The sequence below is a fragment of the Aquarana catesbeiana genome, linkage group LG02 (assembly GCF_042186555.1).
Source record: "Aquarana catesbeiana isolate 2022-GZ linkage group LG02, ASM4218655v1, whole genome shotgun sequence".
Classification (NCBI taxonomy): Eukaryota; Metazoa; Chordata; class Amphibia; order Anura; family Ranidae; genus Aquarana; species Aquarana catesbeiana.
Window position 1 is genome coordinate 29864220 of NC_133325.1, and position 21085 is coordinate 29885304.

The window sequence follows — 21085 nt, forward strand, 5'->3', positions numbered from 1 at the left end:
ATTAACACATGCCATACAAATTTCTTAGCACCACAAAATGATACTTAGTTCTGTATTATTTAACTACTTCAATACCGGGCACTCTTACACCCCCTTCCTGCCCAAGCCAATATTCAGCTTTCAGCGCTGTCGCTGTTTAAATGACAATTGTGCAGTCATGCTACACTGTACCTAAACATAATTCTTATCATTTTGTTCCCACAAATGGAGCTTTCTTTTGGTGATATTTGATCACCTCTGCGCTTTTTATTTTTTGCTAAACAAATAAAAAAAGACCTAAAATTTTGAAAAAACAAAAAAAAGTTTTTCTTTTGTTTAAGTTATAAAATTTTGTAAAAAAGTAAGTTTTCTCCTTCACTGATGGGCACAGATTAGTAGGGCTGTGTTTTGGCCTAGGCCGACACTTTGCGGGGGGTGGCAAAAAAAGCTGCCCCCCCGCATGATAGAAAGCCCCCCCACCCGTCTTGCCAATTCCCGGCTCCTGCGGCCACCTCCCACACACATGCAGCCCACGGCAGCCGGCTTGCTGTAGCGGCGCTGCTGTATATGGGCGCCGCTGTGTATGGGCATGCTTAGCAGAGGATGGTGGGTGTGTAACTCATGCCCCCTCACCCTCTGCCAAGCACACCCATAGACAGCGGCGCCGCTACAGCAAGGTATTGAGGAATTGGGAAGACGGATGGGGGGGCTTTCTCTCATGCGGGGGGGGCGGCATTTGACTCACGCCCCCATAAGCGGCAGGTGACTGGCGGAGGTGGAGGCGTATGCTCCGCCTACCTTCCTCCGCACTGCTTTCCTGCAATGAATCTTCTGCTGTGACGTCAGGAGGAGGAGGAGGAGAGAGAGGAGCACGAGGGAAACCCCCAGGACAGCAGGTAAAATTATTGAATAAATTATATCAGTGTTATGGGCACAGTAGCAGCGTTTGATGGGCACAGTGTTGGTATTTGATGGGTACAGTGGTGGCATTAGATGGCACAATGGCTTTATTTGATAGGCATAGGGACTGTGTTTCATGGTACAGTGGCTACAATTGATGGCCACAGTGGCTGTGTTTGAGGGCACAGTGGCTGCAATTGATGGGCACAGTGTCTGCAACAGTGGCTGCATTTGATGGAACAGTTGCTGCGTTTGATGGGGCACAGTGAGTCTGCAATTGATGTACTTTTTTCAGAATTTTTTAGTTTGTTTGTGCCCCCCAAAAAAATTTTGAGCACCATCCGCCACTGGCATGTGCAAAGATCTCCATGCATGCTAAAATCATTGCAAACCCATTAAACACTCCACACTTAGTGAAAGTGCATTGATATGCAGATCATGATATTGCAATAAAGTGCTCCATCAATGCTGAAATCAATGCAAACTCATTAAAGAGGAGTTCTGTAGCTGCTGACTTTTAATATTAGGACACTTACCTGTCCAGGGATCCCGCAATGTCGACACCCCAGCCGATTTTACGATTGGCTCTCAGGTTTTGCCACCATCATTCATGGTAAGGTAAATCATCCGGTTCCCTACTGCACATGTGCGAAGCGCGTTGCACTTTCTGAATGGACCAGTGGAGGAAGGAGGAGGGGGGCCGAACTTCAGAGGGGGCAGTGCAGTCTCCCGGAAGTGGGGAAGGGTACCTGTCAAAAACAGGTACCCGTTCCCCCCTCCCCCCTGAAAGGTGCCAAATGAGCCTAAAGAGGAAGGGGTGTGGTTTACAGATGATAGGGTGGGTCTTAAACAGGAAGGGGTGTGGCCTCGGCAGGAAGGGGTATGTCATATTTAAATTAGGGGGGTGCATGAGTTTAGTCAGGCCTAGGGCAACACAAAACCTAAATACACGACTGCACTGATGGGCACTGAAAGGCTGCACTGATGGGTACTTATGGGTGGCACTGATAGGCGGCACTGATGAGCACTTATAGGTGGCACTGCTGGGCGCTGATGGGCACCGATACATGGCACTGATATGCGGCACTGATAGATGGCATTGATAGGCATCACTGATGGCACTGGCAGGCATTGGGGATGGGCACTGATTGGCAGCTGCCTGGGCACTGGTTGGCATTTCTCTGGTGGTCCAGTGTGGTGGCAATCCCTGGTGGTCCTGAAGGCACCCTGGTGGTCCTTAGCGGGCATCTGGGGGGGGGGGCTGCACTGATAATCAATCAGCACAGATCCCCCCCCTGTCAGGAGATTGGCCGATCGGCTGTCCGCTACTCACATCTGTCAGACGCCAGTGAGGGAAAGCCGATCAACGGCTCTTCCTGTTTACATCGTGATCAGCCATGATTGGACACGGCTGATCACATGGTAAAGAGTCTCTGTCAGAGGCTCTTTACCGAGATCGGTGTAGTGGTGTGTCAGGCTAACACACCGCAACAAAGATCGCCGCAATGCTCAACCCCACGGGCACGTGAGGGCAGTTGTTCTGGAGGGCTGTCATATGACGTCCACCCAGAACGAGAGCCGCGCCGCCCAGCCGTCATTTGATGGCCGGCGGGCAGATAGTGGTTAAAAGGGGTGGGTAGAGGGTCGAACCAGGGAACGGTGCTCGGAGGTGGGTAGGGGGAGAGGACAAAGGGTGACTCAGAAATCTGGGAAGGCTGTCCATAAGGTTTAGGAGTGTGTCTATGGGAATGTTTGACCATTCTTCCAGAAGCTCATTTGTGAGGTCAGTCACTGTAGTTGGATGAGAAGGCCTGGCTCGCAGTCTACACTCTAATTCATCCCAAAGGTGTTCTATTGGGTTGATGGTCAGGATTCTGTGCAGGCCAGTCAAGTTCCTCCACCCCGAAAGTAGCATATGAGCCAGCACCATTATTTGAGGAGGAGAAGATTTTTGTGACCCAGTTCCTCCACCCCAAACTCGCTCATCCGTGTCTTTATGGACCTTGCTTTGTGCACTGGTGCGCAGTCATGTTGGAACACGAAGGGGCCATCCCCAAACTGTTCCCACAAAGTTGGGGAAACAAAATTGTCCAAAATGTCTTGGTATGCTGATGTCTTAAGAGTCCCCTTCACTGGAACTAAGGGGCCAAACCCAACCCCTGAAAAACAACCCCCACATCATAATCCCCCCTCAACCAAATTATTTGGAGGGGTGGCCCATACTTTTGGCAATATAGTGTAGATGAGCGAGTTTGGGGTGGAGGAACTTGACTGGTCGGCACAGAGTCCTGACCTCAACCCGATAGAACACCTTTGGGATGAATTAGAGGGGAGTCTGTGAGCCAGTCCTTCTCATCCAACATCCGTTGAGGAAAATGTCCCTGAATTGGTGATGTTAGTGGAAGGACAAATGTCCCTGTGTTTGTGGAGTCAATGGAGGGGAAAAATGTCCATGGTGTCACTGAAAGGAAGAACTATTCCTACATCAGTGGTGTAACTGAAAAAGAAAAGATGTTCATACAACACAAAAGAAAAAATGCCCCTGTGTTAAAGGGTGTCACTGGAAGCTAAAATCTCCCTGAATCAGTGGTATCATTGAAGGGAAAAAAGTCCCTGAATTGGTGATGTTAGTGGAAGGACAAATGCTCCTGAGTTTGTGGTGTCCCTGGAAGGAAAATATGTCCATGCGTTGGTGGAGTTAATAAAAGGAAGAAATGTCCCTGCATTGGTGGTGTCACTGGAAGGTAAAAGGTCCCTGTGTTTGTGGAGTCAATGGAGGGAAAAATGTCCCTATGTCCATGGTGTCACTGAAAGGAAGAAATGTTCCTGCATCAGTGATGTAACTAAAAAAGAAAAGATGCTTATACATCAGTGGTATCACTGGAAGAAAAAATGCCCTTGCGTTGATGGTGTCACTGAAAGGTAAAATCTCCCTAAATCGGTGGTGTCACTGAAAGGAAAAAATGTCCCTGCGTTGGTGGAGTCAATAAAAGGAAGAAATGTCCCTGCTTTGGTGGAGTCACTGGAAGAAAAGAAAAGTCCCTTTATTGATGATGTTACTAGAAGGAAAACTTGTCCTTGCAGCAGTGGATTCACTGGAAGTTAAAAGGTCCATGTATTGGAGGAGTCAGTCTAATGCCGTGTACACACACGGGTGGACTTTTCGACTGGACTGGTCCGACGGACAATCCAACCATGTGTGGGCTTCATCGGACCTGCAGCGGACTTTTTCGGACAAAAATCTGACGGACTTTAGATTTGGAACATGTTTCAAATTTGTCCGACGGACTTGAGTCCGGTCGAAAAATCCGCTCGTCTGTATGCTAGTCCGACGGACGAAAACCGACGCTAGGGCAGCTATTGGCTACTGGCTATCAACTTCCTTATTTTAGTCCAGTTGTACGTCATCACGTACGAATCCATCAGACTTTGGTGTGATCGTGTGTAGGCAAGTCCAATGGTTCAAAAGTCCGTCGGAAGTCCGTCGGAAAGTCCGTCGGACCAGTCCGGACAAAAAGTCTGCCCGTGTGTATGCGGCATTAGGAAGACTGATTTGGCAGTGATATAAATGGGGGAGGGGAGCAGCCAAACCACAGCACAGCAGTGTGAAAGGACTCTACGTGGGAGCAGTTGGGGGTGGTAAAACGCAGCTCAAATATGTGTTTTTTACTGCCCCGAATTGCAAGTGTAAACAAGCCCTGAGGGAGGTACGTACTAAATGTGCCAAGTGACTAAAAAAAGTATAAATCTCAATGCCCCGAAAAAGGTACATGAGCTTCTTTGGTGCGTTTGTCATGTGTAGATCTGTCCATTGAAATGAAAAGAGCTGTCCTATGCATGTAGTGCGGAAACGCACGAAAACGCGCACAAGAAACCACGCACAAAAATGTGTATTCTCAAGAGTCTAGATGTGAACATAGCCTTATGCCACGTACACACGATCGGAAATTTGGCCAGCAAAAGATGGGAGCTTTCGGTCGGAAAATGCGACCGTGTGTATGCTCCATCGGACTTTTGCTGGCCGAATTCCAGCCAGTAAAAGATTGGGAGCAGGTTCTCTATTTTTCGGTCGGGAAAAGTTCCTATCCGAAAATGCATTCATCTGTAGCAATTCCGATGCGCAAAATTCCTACACATGCTCGGAAGCATTGAACTTCATTTTCTCGGCTCGTCGTAGGGTTGTACATCACCGCGTTCTTGACGGTCGATAGTTCAGCAAACTTTTGTGTGACCGTGTGTATGCAAGGCAAGCTTGAGCGGAATCCCGTCGGAAAAGCCATCATATCTTTTTCCGACAAAATCCTGACCGTGTGTGGCAGAGAATTGTTTTATATCATTTTATTAGGACTATAATGAGTTAATGATTTATGTCGTGTTGTGGTCCCCAGACATGCCTGGATCTACATGTCTGATCTTCTGGTGATGAAATCTTCATTATTCAGCAGAGCCATGCTGATCAAAGTTCACAGAGAAATCCTACAAAGGAAGTCAGCTGAGTGTCGGGGAGGGAGGGGGTCAGTGTGCTGTCGCAATGTGAAATGTCACAATTTCTGGCGTCTGATCCCGTGTCGCTCTGGCACGTTATGCTGTGCTGGTACAGTTGGTCCTCGCCCTATAAATAGACTGGGCTCAGGAAGAAAGTTTATCCATTGTTATTTACAGCTCGTCTCTGCAATAGGAAAGTGAGATCAGGGTGCCCGGGCAGTGCCCACCAGGTGAGAGAGACAAAAGTCACCTTTCTAATGTCCCCGCCTAACCTAAACCTTGCCATCCTTCAGTCTTCTCTTCTTCCTTCCTCTCTCATCAATTTCTCTACACTTTTGTGTTCGTCCACAAAAAAAAGGAATTTTTTTTTTCTTATAGGGAATTTATTTTTATATAATTATAGGTAATCTATTTTTATTTATTTATAGGGAATCTATTTTTATGTATTTATTTATAGGGGGTACATTTTTATTTATTTATATTTACTTATAGGGGATCTGTTTTTTTATTTATTTATTGGAGGTCAATTTTTATTTATTTATAGGGAATCTATTGTTATGTATTTATTTATAGGGGATCTATATTTATTTATTTATTTATAGGGTATCAATTTTTATTTATTTATAGGGAATCTATTTTTATTTATTTATAGGGAATCTGTCTTTTTCGATTTATTTATAGGGAATCTATTTTCATTTCTTTTGAGGGGGTACATTTTTCTTTATTTATAGGGAATCTATTTTTTCTTTATTTATAGGGAATCTATTTTTATTTATTTATAGGGGTACATTTTTATTTATTTATAGGGAATCTATTTTTATTTATTTATAGGGAATCAATTTTTCTTTATTTATAGGGAGTCTATTCTTATTTATGTATAGGGGATCTATTTCTATTTATTTATTTATAGGGGGTATTTTTATTTTATTTTATAGGGAATCTATTTTTATTTATTTATAGGGAATCTATTTTTATTTTTTATAGGGAGTCTATTTTTATTTATTATATTATCTTGGAGTCCGCTGTGACTGATTCATTCCATAAAAGTTATGTCTTATTATGAGAAGGTAGTACATTTTAAGTAGACAAATAGAAGCTATATACCATGTTAATAGTAGATGTTTTAATCCAAAGGTTCATAGAAGATTCAGATTCACCCTTTTTTGGCTATAGGCGGAGTCTTGTTATAGTTGGGGGGGGGGGGGGGGCATGCGTTTGTAGGCATGACACAGGGGAAAGTAAAAATGTGCCGATGTGAAAAATGGGCGTGGTTTATGCAAACTAGTTGGCATGTCTTAAATGGGCGTGGCTCAAAGGGGGTGTGGTTAGAGTCTGAGATGAATGAGGGATGGAGAGAGAAAGGGGGGGAGAGGGATGGAGGGACAGCAGCCCCAGATCCTACACAACAATAGAAATATGTGTATTCTAGAAAGTTTAACACTCAGCAGATAAAGATACTCCAAACAACTGGTGTTAGCACTTCAATCATCCCGGCACCATGGTTGTTATGGTGTCAGGATGATTGAAGTGCATTATTTCTATTATTACATTGTAATATAAAATGAAATCATTCAACTCACCATAATGCCGAATCAGTGGGATCCCTGAGCATGTCACCTGCCGTCCGTCCTTGCATCAGGTGCCCCCAGCAGAGTCCGTCCTTGCATCAGGTGCCCCCAGCGGAGCCCCCCTTACATCAGATGTCCCCAGCAGAGCCCCCCCTTACATCAGATGTCCCCAGCGGAGCCCCCCTTACATCAGGTGTCCCCAGCGGAGCCCCCTCTTACATCAGGTGTCCCCAGCGGAGCCCCCTCTTACATCAGGTGTCCCCAGCGGAGCTCCCCTTACATCAGATGTCCCCAGCAGAGCCCCCCTTACATCAGATGTCCCCAGCGGAGCCCCCTTACATCAGATGTCCCCAGCGGTGCCCCCCTTACATCAGATGTCCCCTGCGGAGCCCCCCTTACATCAGGTGTCCCCAGTGGAGCTCCCCTTACATCAGATGTCCCCAGCAGAGCCCCCCCTTACATCAGATGTCCCCAGCGGAGCCCCCCCCTTACATCAGGTGTCCCCAGCGGAGCCCCCCCTTACATCAGATGTCCCCAGCAGAGCCCCCTTACATCAGATGTCCCCAGCGGTGCCCCCCTTACATCAGATGTCCCCTGCGGAGCCCCCCTTACATCAGGTGTCCCCAGTGGAGCCCCCCTTACATCAGATGTCCCCAGTGGAGCCCCCCTTACATCAGATGTCCCCAGCGGTGCCCCACCTTACATCAGGTGTCCTCCGCCACCATTGCAGAACAGAGGGGGTATACAAAATAGCGTCTCCCTCCGCCGGCCGCATGGTTATAATAGAACCCCCGCCCCTTTCCATAACAGACTGGCAGCGGGGCGGGGGGTAGGCGGGGCGGAGGGTGGGCGGCGACGCAGGAGCTCCGTCTAGCCCCCCAGACGTGTTCCTGGTCTTCTTAAAAATGGCGGCTGGCGGAGACAATGTCTCCGCTGGCCGCGGACCTCTAGCGAAAATTTGTGAAAAACCGGATTTGTCGGGACATTTCCCGGGAAACAATACAATCGGGAAAAGAGTCTAAATCCCGGGAATGTCCCGGGAAATCCGGGACAGTTCGTAAGTATGTGACTACTATGTCTGAGGTTCATGAAGGAAGGTTTTCGATTGCATCGGCTGTACCACCATCACCTCAGCATCCTGGCCTCTAGCTGCGATCCCACCAGCTCAGGGACAAACTATTGCCACCTTCTTGCACAATGCAGCCCAATGACTGATAGCCCATTATTTCCAGATAGTGAAGGTACCCATACTGAGATAAGACAAACCCGTTCCACACCAATATTGTATACCTTCCACCATTCCGACCTTCACGAACCAGAGACCCCTGCATCCAATCAACCTAAAACAATAAAACAGAACATTAACCGCTTCCTGACCAGCCGCCGTAGTTATACTGTGCCAGGTTGGCTACCCTGCGCGAAACCACGTAGCTATACGAAGGCTTGAGGGGTCCGGATAGCAGGCGCGTAGTGCCGATGCATAGCGGGGGTGCCGATGCTCACGGCCGACGGTCGCGATGACCACTGGCCACAAGCGATCGTGAGCTGGAGACACAGAACAGGGACGAGTGTGTGCAAACAGATCGTATTTTCCTATTGGATAGGAACCACAATCTGTCACTTCCTGTAGTTAGTCCCTCCCCCTTCAGTTAGAATCACTAGCTTGGAACACAGTTAACCTCTTCACCACCCTCTAGTGTTAACCCCTTTAGTGTCAGTGACATTTTTAATTGCACTGATCGCTGTATTAATTAATGCCAATGGTTCCAAAAATGTGTCAAAATTGTCCAATGTGTCCGCCATAATGTCGCAGTCACGATAAAAATCGCAGATCACTGCCATTACTAGTAAAAAAAAAATAATAATAAAAATGCTATAAATCTATCCCCTATTTTGTAGATGCTATAACTTTTGCGCAAACCAATCAATATATGCTTATTGCGATTTTTTTTTTTTTTTTTTACCAAAAATATGTAGAAAAATACATATCGTTATTATAGCAAAAAAGTACAAGATATTGTGTTTTTTCAAAATAGTTGCTCTTTCTTTGTTTATAGCGCAAAAAATAAAAACCACAGAGGCAATCAAATACCACCAAAAAAAAGCTCTATTTCTGGGAAAAAAAAGGACGTCCATTTTGTTTGGGTACAGCGTTGTACGAGAGGGTAAATTCTTCCGGGGCTGAAGCGGTTAAACAAACCACACAGCTTAAATACAGAGAAATAAAATTCTCTGTGATGTTGCCTCTTCTCCTGTTGCCCCCTTACTGAGACTAACCCCCGCCCCCCGGGAACGATCAGTACACAGGCCGCACCTCCTAGCTCTGCTATTGTCCAGTGAAAATACACCCCCACCCCTTGACCTGCACATTTTTGCAGGAACTAACCTGTGCAACCTACCCCGCGACCCCCCCAATCATGTGGGCCCTAAACCCCGGTTCCCTTTTTGTTCCGGGCCTGTTCTTTCTAGAGATGTGAAAGCCCGGAAAAAAAACAGAAACATTTGGAAAAAAAAAGTTTTAGTTCTGTTTTTTTCCTGAAGGCTTTTTTGTTTTTTTTCCAAAAGATTGGAAAAATTGAAAAAGAAAAAAAAATGTGGAATATTTTATTTTAACACAATGAATAAAATATTTTCAAATATTTTCCAAATCATTTCTAAAAAAAATGTATGATATCAGATTATTCTAATTTCTGTGCACTGAGTGAGGACAAGCAAGTCCTGGGTAACAAACTGAACCCTCCAATGCAAGAACAGTATGCATTTCTTCCTTTAGGAGGTGCTGTGCTGCTATTGTAACAAGAACCGGTCCGGTCAAACCTTAAGTTTTTAGAAGTTCCTAATTGTGATGACGGACAAAAAAGAGTAGCTGCGGAAGCAGAGACGGATACTGACAATTTCAGCTCAGAAAATTATTCTGATTAACCCCTTCCCGTCCGGAGCACCCCGATGTACGTCAGCAGAATGGCACGGCTGGGCAAATGGGCATACCCGTACGTCCCTTTGAATTTGCCGCCGTGCCATTGCATGCGCGCGCTGGCCGGGAGCTCCGCGAGTCGGGTCGCGGGTTCCGCAGACTCGATCGCCGCAGGGATACCCGTGATCGCCTCACAGAGAGGACGAACGGGGAGATACTAATGTAAACAAACATCAGCAGTGTCACTGATCTCTGCTCCCTGTGATTGGGAGCAGAGATCAGTGACGTGTCACAAGTAGCCACACCCCCCACAGTTAGTAACACTCCCCAGGACATACTTAACCCCTCCCTAGCCCCCTAGTGGTTAACCCCTTCACTGCCAGTGTCATTTACACAGGAATCAGTGCATTTGTATAGCACTGATTGCTGTATAAATGACAATGGTCCCAAAAATGTCCGATGTGTCCGCCATAATGTCGCAGTCACAATAAAAATCGCTGATCGCCACCATTACTAGTGAAAAAAAAATTCATAATAAAAATGCCATAACACTATCCCCTATTTTGTAAACGCTATAACTTTTGTGCAAACCAATCAATAATTATTGCAATGTTTTATTTTTATCAAAAATATGAAGAATACGTATCGGCCTAAACTGAGGAAAAAAAAAAAAATATATTTTTTGGGGATATTTATTATAGCAAAAAGTAAAATATAATGCGTTTTTTAAAAAAAAGTCGCCTTTTTTTGTTTATAGCGCAAAAAATAAAAAACACAGAGGTGATCAAATACCACCAAAAGAAAGCTCTATTTGTGGGGAAAAAAAGGACGTCAATTTTGTTTGGAAGCGACGTCGCACGACCGCGCATTTGTCAGTTAAAGCAACGCAGTGCCGAATCGCAAAAAAGTGCTCTGGTCAGGAAGGGGGGTAAATTCTTCCGGGGCTGAAGTGGTAAAATGTCCATTGAAACTTAGTCCCACTCTCTTCTTAACACTTCCCCTATCTTCAATTCTTTTTATGAGTTTAGTTGGTTAAGGCCGTTTCTCTGGTGGTGCTTCAGCTGGGAGAATCTTACATTCTTTAAGAAGTCTGAGACCGGATTCCAATGAGAATATGTTGACCGTTTTGTCTAGATATGACACTGTTAACTTTGACGGGGTCCCTCATCTGTCGGTGATGTTGTTTCTTAGAGCCTTTGTGATAGTAAGGAGCTTTTTCCTGTGCTGTATAGTAGCCTGAGATAGATCTGTGCACAGCGCAATGTCCGCAAATTGCCCACTTAAGTGAGGGTTCTTTCTCTTTGCACGCATTGCATCCTCTTTGATGTGATAATAATGTATACTAGCTAGCAAATCTCTCTGCACCGTATCTGGAAGGAAGGTCGGTTTGGGCAGTCTGTGTGCTCTATCTATTATCAGTTCCATGTCACTCGCATCAGGCACAAGAGTACATAGCAATTGACGCAGAAATCCTTTTAAGTCAGTTGCAGAAGTGGATTCAGCGGTACCGCAAAATTTAATATTATTTCTGCAGGAGTGATCTTCCATATCTGCTAATTTTGCTGCCATTTTTTGAATATAATTTTGTTGATCCTTGTATGCATCAGGTTATTATGGGGAGAAAAGGCATCCTCATTTTAATGCTCTGCATGTGACATTCTTTGTTGCAGATCATGAACAGAAGCATTGACAGGTCTCAGCATGTTTACCATGTCAATGTGTAAGGAATCTCTCAGAGATATCAGCATTTCCTTCATGTTTGTCATTGACACTGGCTGTGAAAAGGAAGGAAACTGTTCTGGAGGCATCTGGGTGGAATGCTCTGCAGCACTCTCCTCCATATCTGAGCCCTTCTGTAAGTCTCCCTTAGCCTTTTTAAATTTGGCTGGGCTGCGGGTGGAAGGACTGTCAGGGGGAAAAAGGTCAGTGTCTCCTGCTCTGGGGCGGCTATTATCTGTACATACTGAGGTGGAGGATCTGCTGGAATCTGAAGAATTCTCCTCTTCAGCCGTGGTCCGGAAACAATTTTTTTATTTTTATGTATAGAGAATCTATTTTATTATATAGTTATAGGGAATCTATTTGTATTGTTGTTTATGTATAGCAACTCTGTTTTTAATTATTTATATGGAATCTATTTTTAGGTTTATATTTATAGGGAATCTATTTTTATTTATTTATAGGGAATCTACGTTTATTTATTTATTGAGAATCTATTTGTATATATTTATTGGGAGCCTATTTTTATTTTTATTTATTTATAGGGAATACATTTTTTATTTTTATTTCTAGGGAATCTGTTTTCTATTATTATTTATTTATAGGGAATCTATTTTTAATTATTTATAGGGGTCAATTTTTATTTATAGGGAGTCTATTTTTATTTATTTATTTATTTATTTATTTATTTATTTATTTATAGTTCTATATATTTATAGGAAATCTATTTGTATTTATTTATGCAGAGTCTATTTTTATTTATTTATAGGGAGGCTATTTTTATATATTTACAGTATAGGGTATCTATTTTTATTTATCTACAGTACATCCGGAAAGTATTCACAGCGCTTCACTTTTTCCACATTTTGTTATGTTACAGCCTTATTCCAAAATGGATTAAATTCATTATTTTCCTCAAAATTCTACAAACAATACCCCTTACCCCATAATGACAACGTGAAAGAAGTTTGTTTGAAATCTTTGCAAATGTATTTAAAATAATAATAAAGTATTCACAGCCTTTGCCATGACACTGAAAATTGAGCTCAGGTGCATCTTGTTTCCACTGATCATCCTTGAGATGTTTCTACAACTTAACTGGAGTCCACCTGTGGTAAATTCACTTAATTGGACATGATTTGGAAAGGCACACACCTGTCTATATAAGTTCCCACAGTTAACAATTCATATCAGAGCACAAACCAAGCCTTGAAGTCCAAGGAATTGTCTGTAGACCTCTGAGACAGGATTGTATCTGGGGAAGGGTACAGAAACATTTTTGCAGCATTGAAGGTCCCAATGAGCACAGTAGCCTCCATCATACATAAATGGAAGAAGTTTGGAACCACCAGGACTCTTCCTAGAGCGGTCCACCCGGCCAAATTGAGCAATCGGGGGAGAAGGACCTTAGTCAGGGAGGTGAACAAGAACCCGATGCTCACTCTGACAGAGCTCCAGCGTTTTCTCTGTGGAGAGAGGAGAACCTTCCAGAAAAACAACCATCTCTGCAGCACTCCACCCATCAGGCCCGTATGGTAGAGTGGCCAGACAGAAGCCACTCCTCAGTAAAAGGCACATGGCAGCCCACCTGGAGTTTGCCAAAAGGCACCTGAAGGACTCCCAGACCACGAGAAACAAAATTCTCTGGTCTGGTGAAACAAAGATTGAACTGTTTGGCCTGAATGGCAAGTGTCATGTCCAATGGTGTCCCTAGGGGGCGACAGAGGGGGCCCTGACCCCCCCAACATTATGCTGTGCCCCACCATGTGCCCCCCTCAATAAAAAAAATAAAAAATATTTTTTTACAAAAAATCAATGTCTAAGAGGGAGAGAGTCCCCAGTCAGCTCCTGCGGGTGATTCCTCCCCCTCCCTCTGCATGCTGACACTGCATAATGTGAGCGCTCACACAACCACGGCCGCCTGATCTGCTCCTTCCCCTGCATCCTCATTGGCAGGTAGAAGAGCAAGTTGCAGGAAGGACTCCACCAGGACTCTCAGTTACTGAAAAAACAGACTGATTTCTCCCATCCTTAGGACAGGAGAACCAGCCTGTAAATTCCAAGAGATGACAGACCAGAGCAGTCAATAGCAGGGGCAGGACAGCAAGAGGAGGCAGGGGAACCCCACAGTGGCAGAACACCAGGGCCCGGAGGCAAGACAACCTTTGTAACCCTGATAGTTCTCCTACTGCTTTGGATCCTTATATTTTTTTGGTATGCTGGTGACATATATATCTTGTTTTCTGCCACCCTGGGGGGCCCCAATACAGTAGGAAGGGAGCTCACTGCAGAACATGTGAAAGGGCCATTGTGGGGTCGTAGTAAAGGGCCCCAGTATATATTTATCTATCTATCTATCTATCTATCTATCTATCTATCTATCTATCTATCTATTTTATAGTTGCCCCCCTACTTTTGTCCCTGTCCCCCCATGTGCCCCCCCTAAATATGAAAGCTGGAGACGCCACTGGTCATGTCTGGAGGAAACCAGGCACCGCTCATCACCTAGCCAATACCATCCCTACAGTGAAGCACTGAAAAACAGCAATGTACAGAGACATCCTTGATGAAAACCTGCTCCAGAGCGCTCTGGACCTCAGACTAGATATCTTCCAACAGGACAATGACCCTAAGCACGCAGCCAAGATAACTAAGGAGTGGCTATGGGACAACTCTGTGAATGTCTTTGAGTGGCCAGCCAGAGCCCAGACTGGAACCCGATTGAACATCTCTGGAGAAATCTAAAAATGGCTGTGCACCAACGCTCCCCATCCAACCTGATGGAGCTTGAGAGGTCCTGCAAAGAAGAATGGGAAATTCTGCCCAAAAATAGGTGTGCCAAGCTTGTAGTATCATACTCAAAAAGAGGCTTGAGGCTGTAATTGGTGCCAAAGGTGCTTCACCAAAGTATTGAGCAAAGGCTGTGAATACTTACGTACATGGGAAGTTTTTTGTTTGTTTGAAATTTTTGCAAATTTATTAAAAATAAAAAACTTCTTTCATGTTGTCATTATGGGGTATTGTTTGCAGAATTTTCAGGAAAGTAATCAATAATTTAATCCATTTTGGAATAAGGCTGCAACATAACAAAATATGGAAAAAGTGAAGCGCTGTGAATACTTTTCGGATGCACTGTATAAGGGATCTACTTTTATTTTTAACTACTGTATTTATAGGGATTGTATGTTTCTTTATTTTTTATTTAATATTATTAATTATATATATGTATTATTTATATTATAATTATTATTATTATTATTATTATTATTATTATTATTGTTATGCTTTTCAATGTGTCTTAAAGTCGAACTATAGGCAAAATATACATCTTTAATTTTGGATAGAATAAGAGAGGGTTATAACCCCTGTCATGTAGTTTTTGGGGTTTTTTTTGCCATCTGTGTCCCATTGGGGAGATTTCCCTTCACTTCCTGTCACATAGTCACAAGAGGAAGTGAAAGAGAAGTAAAAGAGAATCCCTCCAAAGTGAGGGAATCCATGGATGTCACCAGAACTAGTGTCCCCATTAGAAGATTCCCCCACTATGCCTGTTCTTGTGACAACCCAACATTTTAAATTTTCTTTCATATTTGATGTTAAGGGTAAATAGGACAAATAGAGAGGGGGGGTCACCCTAATAGGGCCACAGACAGCAATAAAAACCTGGCAGGGCATCTAATGCCTCTCCATTCCACCTGAAACTTAAATGTTGCCTTTACCCTGTTGATGCCAGCATAATATAGAGCTGGCATTAGGGAGGCATGCCTTCTAAGACATATAGGCACACCAGAGCTTGTGCTGGAAGCGAGCACCAAATTCTAAATCTGCATTTTTGGTGTTGAAGGTCATTGAAAAATAATCTATCATACGGGATATGCTACTACAATGTCAGTTCCAGATCTGTAAAATTTAAAGCCCTACTGCGGGCAAAATCCTTTTTTTCTACAATAACCCTCTGGATTCTAACTTTCAAACAATTCTGTAAGAAAAAAACTTTTAAGATGGCCACAGGACTCTTCCATACACTCCTGCCTGTGTGCTTGTGTGTCATTTTAGCATGCCTTACTCTAAAGCCAAACCTTTCTTTTTGTGTTGAAGCAGGTTGAACCAGTCCATTAGGTATTGTCCTGGCCCGAGGAGGTAGAAGTTAATTCTCTTTAGAATTCCTTGGTCTTTTTGGTGGGTTCTGCTCTGGGACCGGCCCACTTGTCCTGTATCTTATAAAGTGGCACGGCAGTCTGGTAAAAGCGGTTGTCCTCTAGAGACAGTTGAAGAGGGGATAATACCCGGAGAGTTCAATAGAATTCCAGCACAGTTGTGGGTTGCAAGACCGTAGAGGAGGGAGACGGACGATGAGACCCATGGGAGCAGGAGAAGGTTGCTCACTACCGCCTGCCTGTAGAGACTTTTAACTTGGGGTTCGCACTGAAGACACCAGTGCTGGAGATATGCCTCTGAAGGACTATGATTCCTGGATTACACCTTTTGCAGGTATGCCGGGGCAGCACACAAGCCTGTAGTTATAGTTAGGGAATAAGGAAATAATAATGCCGTTATCTCTTAAGCTGTCTATTTTTGCACTTTTTCCAAGTAAAGTATTTAAACTTTGCTCATCTGAAGTTGCTAAAGAGGTGTATTGAGAGTAACCGGCACACATAGTTCACCAAGTGGGTCTAACACATTGGGGTATGAAGACATTGGTGTGGGGTGGAATAGTGTGAAGACAGAAGTGGTTACATAGGGTAATGGAAGTGTAACAAGCAGCCTGTCAGTAGCGTGTACCTGCTATAGGTGGAATGGCCTCTAACAGTGAGAGATGTTGTTGTTGACACTCCTTCCACCAGTGGTCTGTCTCCCAGAGCAACGTGAACAGCTTGCATTGCAGAGATTCCCATCCTGTACAGAGGTACATAGGTTCACGAGTTACGCTGAGTGCACATATGCAGCCCGCTCTACTACTGGGGTTTGTAGTTGAAATGCTAGACAGGTGGATGTGGACATTGGCTCAGCGTGTCCCTCCAAAATGAAAATGTACATTGATCACCATTCATGGTGTAAGTTCATCTCTAAGAGTAGAGGTCCACCTTAAGGTTAAGTATTCCCCCATGGCAGCCTCAGCCTTGTCCCAGGGCATTGGTAAAGATGACACAAAACAGAGGTACCCCATGTGTAGTAAGGTGAGCCTGTACAAAGGGTAGGCCTTTCATGTGACCCAGCACTTAGCACCCAACAAGTTCATGGGAAAACATGGAGGATGTGACTGTCACAAGAACCTCTGTGGTTTGGGCTCCTGGAGAGACATGGGGGCCAGGCTCCTTCCCACCTACTACGGACCCAGGACTAAGGAGACCCCCCCCTATTAGGGTTACAAGGAACCCTTTCCCCAAGACGGTTGTCACAGACACTGGCTGAAGGAACCTTTTCTGTCCACATCCACCTGTTATTTATTATAATTCCTGTTTTGTTACATTTTTGAAGGACTACTCCCTTTGTGTGCACCACATCACCTTACCGGGGTTTAGTAGCTGTGGTACTTTCGTTCAGCTACAGTAGGGACTGCTCCCGGGTACCTTTTACCAGCTGCCGCTCTGGCCCCTGACCTTGGAGGACGTCGCTTTTTGGACTGTATCATCTTGAGACTTGGAACTATCGAATGGTATCCTGGGATTGCCCGCACTACCTTGGGATCGCCCATTAATGATTCATAGTGTACTGTATGGGTGTCTCTGTTCCAAGTACTCCTGTGTAGGCGCCAGGCTGTCTGGGGTGGGCATTGTTTAGGATAATGCGATTGTGATCAAGCTATCAAGCTCTTATTTGATTTTGCGTGGTATATAAGTGTATGTGTATGTGTAATTTTTTATTGTTTTTTTTCTTGTCTTTCTTTTCTTGTCTTCTTTGTTTTTTTTTCTGCTCTGTTTTCTGTTAAATAAAGGCTGTTCCTGTTTGCACCTGAGCTAGTGTTGTCTAGTTCTTGGGTTCAATTCCCAGATATAATGAAAGACAAAACCAAAGAACATACCCAGCTCTACTCGCCAACCAGTCTGCTAACCAACCGAATTAACCTGTCCAGCAGTCTGCGTTTACATTGCTTGCAGTCTTAACACTACTGAATTTATGAGCGTTTCCACAGTAGGAGCAATTCCCAGATATAATTCCTGGTTCCTGGGTTCCAGAGTGGAGGAAGCAGCTTTCTGGCGGAGGCACCTACACTAGGTGGGGTGTCAGGAGTCTGTCACAGTGACAAACAACCACCACCCCAGCCCTTACAAAGTTGTGAAGGGTTATTGCTCTTGTCAGATTTTTATTGCTGTCTGGAGATATTTGCACTCTGTGACTATTGTTTCCACCTGCACGGTTTTCTCCCGGACAGTCTGGTTTTTCAAATGATGTGCTTTCATCTGCTCCAGAGCCGGACACATCCTTCAGACCAGACTGCACCAGGAATGACATGTCTGCACGATCATCTGTTGCATGTCTCCCCTCCCCGCCATCCCTGCAGCCTGTCTCACTCACACACAGCAGAACGAAGCTGCCTCCTCCCCCTCCTCCTCCTTTTCATTCAGCTCTGTATATACATACAGGAGGAGGGGGGAGCAGGAACATGCGCTGATTTCAGGTCTGTACAGAGTTTTCTATGCTTTGTAGATAGACAGGTAGGAGGGGGAGAGAGTGGCTTTGGAAGGAGGAAACAAAAAGGATGTACACTTGGTGGAGTGATAGGGGGGTTAGGAGGATATGTGCTGGGGGGGCACTTTGGTATGAAAAAGGACATATGCCAGAATTGTGGCATGAATTTGAAACCTGACAGCCCCTTTCAGCACTAGCCCTCTCCCCCCCAGAACATATCCAACCCCCTCTTCCAGCACTAGCCCTCTCCCCCCAGAACATATCCAACCCCCTGCCCCCCTTCCAGCACTGGCCCTCTCCCCTGAACATATTCAACCTCACCCCACTTCCAGCACCAGCCCTCTCCCCCCCAGAACATATCCAACCCCCACTTCCAGCACTAGCCCTCTCCCCCCAAGAACATATCCAACCCCCTTTTCCATCACTAGCCCTCTCCCCCCCAGAACATATCCAACCCCCACTTCCAGCACTAGCCCTCTCCCCCCAAGAACATATCCAACCCCCTTTTCCATCACTAGCCCTCTCCCCCCCAGAACATATCCAACCCCATCTTCCAGCACTAGCCCTCTCCCCCCAGAACATATCCAACCCCCTCTTCCAGCACTGGCCCTCCCCCCAGAACATATCCACCCCCCCGCCCCCCTTCCAGCACTAGCCCTCTCCCCTAAACATATCCAACCTCACCCCACTTCAAGCACTAGCCCTCTCCCCCCCAGAACATATCCAACCCCCCTTCCAGCACTAGCCCTCTCCCCCCCAGAACATATCCAACCCCCCCTTCCAGCACTAGCCCTCCTCCCCCCAGAACATATCCAACCCCCTCTTCCAGCACTAGCCCTCTCCCCCCCAGAACATATCCAACCCCCTCTTCCAGCACTGGCCCTTCCCCCCCAGAACATATCCAACCCCCCGCCCCCCTTTCAGCACTAGCCCTCTCCCCTGAACATATCCAACCTCACCCCACTTCCAGCACTAGCCCTCTCCCCCCTAAAATATATCCAACGCCCCCTTCCAGCACTAGCCCTCTCCCCCCAGAACATATCCAACCCCCTCTTCCAGCACTAGCCCTCTCCCCTGAACATATCCAACCTCACCTCCTGCCAGCACTAGCCCTCTCCCCCCCAGAACATATCCAACCCCTCCTTCCAGCACTAGCCCTCTCCCCCCCAGAACATATCCAACCTCCCTTCCAGCACTGGCCCTCTCCCCCCAGAACATATCCAACCTCCTGCCCCCCTTCCAGTACTAGCCCTCTCCCCTGAACATATCCAACCTCGCCCTCCTTCCAGCACTAGCCCTCTCCCCCCAGAACATATCCAACCCCCCCTTCCAGCACTGGCCCTCTCCCCCCCAGAACATATCCAACCCCCCCTTCCAGCACTGGCCCTCTCCCCCAGAACATATCCAACCCCCCGCCCCCCTTCCAGCATTAGCCCTCTCCCCTGAACATATCTAACCTCACCCTCCTTCCAGCACTAGCCCTCTCCCCCCCAGAACATATCCAACCTCTCCCCCCAGAACATATCCAACCCCTTACCCCCCCAGAACATATCCAACACCCCCCCTTTCCAGCACTAGCTCTCTCCCCCCCGCACATATCCAACCCCCCTTTCCAGCACTAACTCTCTCTCCCCCCAGCACATATCCAACCCCCCCCCCTTCCAGCACTAGCCCTCTCCCCCCAGCACATATCCAACCCCCCCCTTCCAGCACTTTTTTTGGGGGGAGGGTGTTCTACTGGAATAGGAGGCTGTGCTGGGAGGTAGGATTTGGTGGTGGTAGAGGATTTATTTCGAGAGGGCTATTGGGGGAAGGAGCGTTTGTACAGGTTGGGGAAGAGGATTTCTATTAGGAGGGGGAATTGAGGAGGGCAGGGATAAATGCTGGGATGGGCAAGAAGGGGGGCTAGGACTGGGGATTTTGCCGATAGTGGAGGAGGACTTGTGCTGAGGAAGGGGGAAGAAGATTTGTTTTGAGGGGGGAATTGTTCTGGGAGGGGGAGAAATTATTTTTGTTGGTGGGGTGGAGAAAGAGCATAAAGATTAGTTTGTTTAACTTAACTAACACCATTAAAAATACATGTTTCAGACGGATTACTTGTTAGGCAGAAAAGCATGCCGTCAAAGTAGTTTTTCTAGATATTTTGAAAAACAATGCAGAGAAGGTGTAAAAGCTGGCTTTTTTTTTTTTTTGCAGGAGCGGGAGTTGGGATATTTGATGAAAGGGTAACATGGAGGAGAGTATTGCTTGCGGGGGAATTTTGAGCTCTTCTTACTCCTACACTGCGTGTTACACACCCCTGACTGCTGTACTCTTTTTTGTTTTGTACTCATGACTCCTACTATGCGTTCCACACTCTTGTCCCCTGCATTTTGCACAGTAAATTATGCTGAGCCCTGTATTCCATGCATAACACTCACAATTTGGCCACACCCACTGCGCTACGCATTACTGTTCTCCTTGAGGCAATCAAGTGTCCCTGGTCTTGTCTTTTACAATCATAGCATATACTAAAAAAAAAAAAAAAAAAAAAAAAAGATGTTGTGCACCACTAAAGTGTTCGGGTTTGGCTTGAAGCAAAGGTGGCAACCCTATCTGTAACTGGCACAAAAAGTGACTGGAAATCCAAAATGTCCAGTTGTCACCAAAACATGAATAAAGGAGATATCTTCCAATGTTGATATCTGCTTTTTGACACTCTCTAAGTGGAGTTTTTCTCTCAGTTTGGAGAGGTTTCCTCCTGCTTGCTGTTGTGAATTGGGGACAGGAACTGATGGAAAATCTTCCACTTGAGACACCTGATTTAGAGACAGCTGTCAAAGTGGGTGCTCCTTTGCATTGACAATGTTTCCTCCTACTTCTTGTTGTGTATCTGGGACAGGAAGTGATG

The 21085-nt window shown here is 45.6% G+C and overlaps 1 protein-coding gene across 5 annotated transcripts in view; it reads left to right on the top strand.

Moving 5' to 3' along the window:
• The first annotated feature begins 5396 nt into the window (after positions 1-5396).
• LOC141126752 (ecto-ADP-ribosyltransferase 5-like) overlaps positions 5397-21085 on the top strand; it is a 102565-nt gene continuing 86876 nt past the window's right edge. For 3 of the 5 annotated variants that reach the window (XM_073612725.1, XM_073612721.1, XM_073612726.1), the window contains exon 1: positions 5398-5594. The gene's annotated coding sequence lies outside the window, so the exon portion shown is untranslated. Of the gene's footprint in view, positions 5595-11516; positions 11702-18140; positions 18185-21085 lie in introns of those variants that run through there. The other 2 variants (XM_073612722.1, XM_073612723.1) reach the window with 2 other exon arrangements.